At 39.5% G+C, this 6,000-nt stretch overlaps 1 pseudogene; it reads right to left on the bottom strand.

The window, feature by feature from the left end:
- The window catches only part of LOC127660580 (leucine-rich melanocyte differentiation-associated protein-like), a 295,294-nt pseudogene that overhangs the window by 57,693 nt on the left and 231,601 nt on the right, over window positions 1-6,000 (bottom strand).

Below are 6,000 nucleotides of genomic sequence, written 5' to 3'. Positions count from 1 at the left end.
TGCAGTTTGAATGAAAAACTGTTGTTCTTCCACATTTCTGTACAGAGTTATTACAAATCATTTGTGCTTGTTTATAGAGCTGCTAAATTTTAAAGAAAGGAGCAGTAACCACGAAAGCAGACGAGGTCCACAAGTTGCAGCATTGGATCTTAGCAGTACATTGGTATGTGAGTAGGTGTGAAAGGTTATTGAATACAGAAGAATTCTCCTGGCAGCGCGAGGTATTGTTTACAGCTATCTGTTTTTATTTATTTATTTTTTTTGGACTCTTTGCCCTTGGGCTGGGGCTCATAAACAGCACTACCCTCACACCCTGGCGGCATCTCGCCTTGTAATTGTAAGTCCCTCTTGGACGTCCCAAAAGTGAAAGATGTGTCTGGTAAGTAAGAGAGGTCAAACATGAGCATGGAAATTTATAACATGCACTGCATCCAGATGGAGGCAGCCCATCCATCAAGCCAAGCTGTCACCCCGGTCACAAACGTTTCCCATAAAGAGGCTCCCTCTCTTGCCCTGGAAACGGGAAATACACGTGCCCGTGTGTGTTTACAGAAATGAAGCCCTTTGGAAGGCACAACAGCGCCCTTATTTAATCATCTCTGCTGTTCTCTGGCTCGTCTCACAGCCAATGCTATTTTTAAACTTTACTTTTATCAGTACTTTGGCGGCAGCTCCAGGAGATATTAAAAGCATCACAGGAAGCAGGGGAAGGGTGTTTCTGACACTTGCGCCCTCATTCGTCAGAGTCTCATAGGCCCGTCGGTGACAATAAAAAGATTTCACAATACTGCGTGGCAGAAACTCATTCTCCCCCTCATCCATCATGCTCAAGCCGCTAGCCGTTCCACTGACCTAATCTGTAATGCCTGGCTGCTTGCTGGAGCAGCCAGGCATTACATTAGGCACCCTTCATTAATGGTGCTAACCCAACCACAGGGCCCTGCAGGATGTGCAGGGACGGCTTGCTGTCTATACAGCACTGCTGCTCAAAATACTTCAAAGGACTGCACTCTGTTATCCTCAGTACAAGTATGCAATGAGTTAATACTCCTACCTAGATTAAAGAAAAAATAAAGAGACTTCCATAAAGAGACTGGATTAGAATGGAAGCATGGACCTCTATTTTAATTTGGTTACACACTGGAGACTGAGAAGGCATCTTTAAAGGGACAGTTCACCCAAAAATGCTAATTCTGTGTGTATTTAGGGTGTATTTGCCATATAACGCAAGTAAAGTAGTGACTGTGGTCTTTCAAGCTTGATAAAAGGACCATTAAACCACAGTAAAATGTAATCGATACAACTGATGCACTCTATTCCAAGACTTTTGAAGGGATATGATCACTTTATGCGATGAGCAGAATTAAATTTAAGTCATTGTTCACTCTCAAATCACATCAATCGCTGAAATAAAACATGCCAGCTACTTTGATAATATCAAACATCATTGGTTCTTGCACAATGTAATTTGGTTGTGAGAGGAGATGAGAACTAATGATGTTATCAATGCATATTTGATTTCAGTTCTTTTGTATTATCCTTTATTCTCAGTTTGATTTATTTTGAAAGTGAATAAAGTCTTAAATGTATTTCTGTTAATCACACAAAGTGATCATATAGTTTCAGAACTGTAAATATATAATACATGTACTGTAAGAACCTGCTGTGTTAGTGTGTGTGTGTGTGTTTCATAAATTGTATTAATTTGGGAGTGGTATATTACTAACACCAGTAAACATTTTGAGCCTGTAGCCGAAGCTGGGTAAAGTGGAATAACATTAATAAAAATCAATGCACAATTCTTTTTAAGGAGCTGTGCTGCATCTAAACAGCATAGATGGCTGAAACGGTATGTTGTTTAGGTACAATTTTATAGCTGGAGTTTACACGTTCATAACCTACACAACTTTTTTATTTGATTAACCTCTCCTTCCAGACCATTTTCTGTTAAAGCCAAATTTTCTGTAAAGCTGCTTTGAAATTATGTGTGTTGTGAAAAGCGCTATTCAAATAAAAATGACTTGACTTGCAAATATAATAACCATTTTCATATATAGACTCCCTGTCTGCCTCTGGTCAAGCAAACAGATTTTCTGTTTTCCTGCCCAGGTCCCACCCCCAAACTCACACAATTGGTTGAGCCAGTGTTGGGCAGGTCAGGAGCTCAAACAAAAAAAGAGAAATGTTTTTTGGTAGTGTCACAAACTCAAACGTCTTACACTTTTTAGGGACAGTAACCTTGCAATAGCTAATAGTTGTTTTTGAAAATTAGATTATAGGAATGGATTAGGCCAATTTTTGCATCTCAGCTTTAATTCTCCTCCTCTCTGGTCACTGGTGCTGGACTAGTAACTGTTAGTTAACACACAGGAGGACAGAAGTGGCGAGCACTCTCTGACCCAGGACCAGCTATTATAGAGTCGTATTCCCCAAACCCCAGACCAGTTCTGCCTGCCAGATTTCCAGCTCTCTAACTGCGTTGTCTCTACATCTGTTCAGGCTGCTTAATGTGACCTGTCTCTCTAGCCAGTCTCTGCAGACTGCCAAAGAAGGAGCATTTTTGTGCTTTAAGGGTTTCAAGTCATCAATCATTTTGAGACGAACACTGTAAAGAAACTCCTTTGTTGAGGTTACTTTAAAGCTGATGTGTCATTTTGTTCTGATATTTAAGTACCTTCTTCTATACTAGCTTAATATCCATATCCAAAGTGTAAACACTGTGGCTCTGTTGCTCTGTTTGTTTGAACAGTCTGACATATCATCTTCTGGCTTAACCAACAGGCTACCTGTTTTTTTTGTTTTCTAATAATGTAAGACTTGGGGAAGCTGTTTGAAGCAGATGTTACACACAACAGCTTTCAAGTATGCTAATCTATAACACCAAACCGCCCTATGGGTCTCAATAGCATGGTAGTACCAGTCATTTGAGTAGATACTGGCAAATATGTACGTATATGCTCTGGGATAATCAATTGTAAGACAGACGAGGTGAAATGTGTTTACACTGATTAAAACACTCATGACCGTGTCTCTTCCCACTAAGTGCTGATTGAGCAGGCTTTTCTCTTCAGCCCCTGTGTTTCCAGTGAGTATTGATTATTGCATCATTCACAAGACCGAGCTGAGGTTACCACAGGTTCAGCAAACACAGTGGACCTCCTTCTGCCCGGCAAACAGCCACAGGCTCAACTCGCTTGGCTACAAACAGCCTTTTGCAGTCAAAGTAGTTGCCAGTTTGCCCGAGGCACCACCCACACTTTAGTATAGATCCTAGTGCTGACCATACACACAGTGCACAACTGCCACCCATTCTGAGAAACAGACCACACACACTAATAAATGTATATTTTTTACGAGCCAGCACATACATAGAGATATCAACTGGTAATACCCCCCCCCTTTTCAGTATCTTTTAGTAACTATATTTGAGGAACAACAACCACTTTTCATTCAGTCTTCAACTGCAGTTCACATAGATGGTCACATTCTCAGAATTTCCTCCAATTTACTGTACAGTACATGTGGAACACTTTTATGTAGCAATATCAAGCATGAAGGGAGTCATTCAGCGATTTCTGACAATTTAACTGCTCCCCGTGACACATTAAATGGTGGCAATGACAACTAAACTGCCCTGCCAATCAATATCTTCTAGTATTCTCGTTGTCGCAGACAAAATATGGTGCCGGGTCAAATGAGATTGGCAGCACTTTTCTTCACACTGAATAATCTGTCAGGGATAGAATGAAGATTCATTGCATTCTTGGTAATAATTATACATTTGTGTTCAGATGAAAAACAATCATTTTGTGTGTGCAATATCTTTCAGTTGCATCAGGTAATTGTCCCTTTTTAAAAACCTATTCTTAAAATTGAAGTAAACATAAAATGGCATTCACAACACATTTTTGTTTCGTAATGTGGCATGCTTGAGATTGAAACAGGATGTTTAACGAGAATAAAACGTAGGGTGGAACTTGATCAGGATTGATTGGTTGAAAATAGAAAAGACATTTCAGAGACAGTGATAGTTACTATATGTTGGTAAAAGATTACAAAGACAGTAGCTACTGTATGTTTGGACTGGAATAATAGCTTACTATTTCCTGAATACATCACTGTATGTTGCTTAAGCCTTGTGTACACTACATGACTCAAGCTCATCTCCTTTGATGTTTTGAGACTGGTCTGCAACGAGAAATCTCACAACGAACAGTCTTGTTGTGCGCGCTCTCCTGTGACAAGCCGAGACTAGTCCCAGACTCTGCAATTGTTTTCAAAACTGCTTGATATCTAGACATCTTGTCTTCAGGTGTGGACACTGTCCCGATGAGCGAAAGACCGAAAATGAGCCACAGCCTATGAAATATAAAGAGAGTCCATAGGAGGACAAGGTATTTGGAAGCAGAAGACAAAGAATTATTATAAAATAAAATAAAACTTCACCTACATCTCCCTACTTACTATATTTATTATTTTCAACTCTTAAATGTTTCCTTTTGCAAATAGGAAAATGGGCATGAGCCGCTCATTCATGTTTTTGAGGAGGAGAGCAAGGTTTGGATAGCAGGAGACAAAATAATAATTCTTTATTATTTTAAGCTGATTTTTATGTATTTTTTTCTTTGCTAATTAGTGCAAATACTTATTAGTGTTTGTTGAAAGAGGAGAGTGACAAAATATTAATAAAATAAAACCTCACCCATTTCTCCCTATTCGCTGTTTGTATTAATATCAGCTGTTTTGTTATTATTTTTTTCCTTTAAAAATGGTGGCAATAAAGCACAAATACTTTCAAAGGTCTTTCATGGTTGCTGACATCAAGAATAAACTGCCAGTTTGTGAATCCATTTTATTATCTTAATTTTTAGATGCATTTTGGGCGATCCACTTGAAACGAGATGAGGCTAAGGGCAGTGAATACATGAACATTCACAATATGAGCAGCATACACATTAGAAGCTCAATTACTAGTACTTCACTAAAATGACTCAGAATTTTGCTCTCAACGTCATGTTTGGGAATATAAGAGTTCTGTTCGGGTTTTTAGCGCTTTCTTTCTCGTCTTTTACTTTTTTTGTGCTTATATCATTTAGTAAAACGCAGACATAATGATTGATGTATGTCCGCATCAAATCAGAGGCTCTCTCCTCGAAATCTGAACACAAATGGTCAAAAGAGATGACCAGGTGAAACGTGATGTCTTGCTTGTACATTTGTGATCGGATCACCCAAAACTCATCTTAATACCAGGTGTACACAGGGTCTCAGCCGGGGACAAATAATAATGTTGTTGATACACTACAGTCCTGAAGTGTTTGCACCAGCACAACGAAAAACCGAACTGTGAGTCGCAGGACGCTGACTGCAAGTCGTGTGTATGCTTGGCATTATAGTAGGCGTGATTCCATGATAAACATTTCAGTGAGAAATGCTTATCATGGAATGTTGCGTGTGAGTGGCAAATAGTTACAGTATTATCTTGGAAATGCTTTATTCCATTGTAAAGAAATGTTAGGGTGAATACAAGTGGGACACTTTCTGATCATTTTTCAATTGTATTGTTTGCTTGTTTTTTTATTTTATTTTATATGAATACCCAAATGGCGTCATTAACGTCATACCATACTATTTTATGATGAACTAAATGCTGATTTTTACTAATTAAAGAATATACATGTAGGACTCTGTTTTCGTAAGTGTTCAAAGTGCAGCGGTAAGAGCTACGACCGTGCGCTACGTCTTATCCAATTTTCCTGAGAGCTCTGATTCTAAGCACAATTTTTGTGCCAGAGCAAAGAATAAGAGGGAATGAGTGGGAGTGTTTGGTACTGTGGCTGTATTGTCTGTTACCAGGGCTGGACTGGTAACCTGACATACTGGACATTTTCCCAGTGGGCCGACACACTTTGGGGCCGATCTGGGGTGGACTGGACATCGGGAGAACCGAGGGGGCCAGTGGGTTGGCCACAAAATGGGCCGCGAAAAGATAAAATTAGC

The sequence above is a fragment of the Xyrauchen texanus genome, chromosome 20, assembly GCF_025860055.1.
Source record: "Xyrauchen texanus isolate HMW12.3.18 chromosome 20, RBS_HiC_50CHRs, whole genome shotgun sequence".
Classification (NCBI taxonomy): Eukaryota; Metazoa; Chordata; class Actinopteri; order Cypriniformes; family Catostomidae; genus Xyrauchen; species Xyrauchen texanus.
The sequence above is the reverse complement of the archived record's forward strand: the minus strand, read 5'-3'. Positions and strand labels throughout refer to the sequence as shown.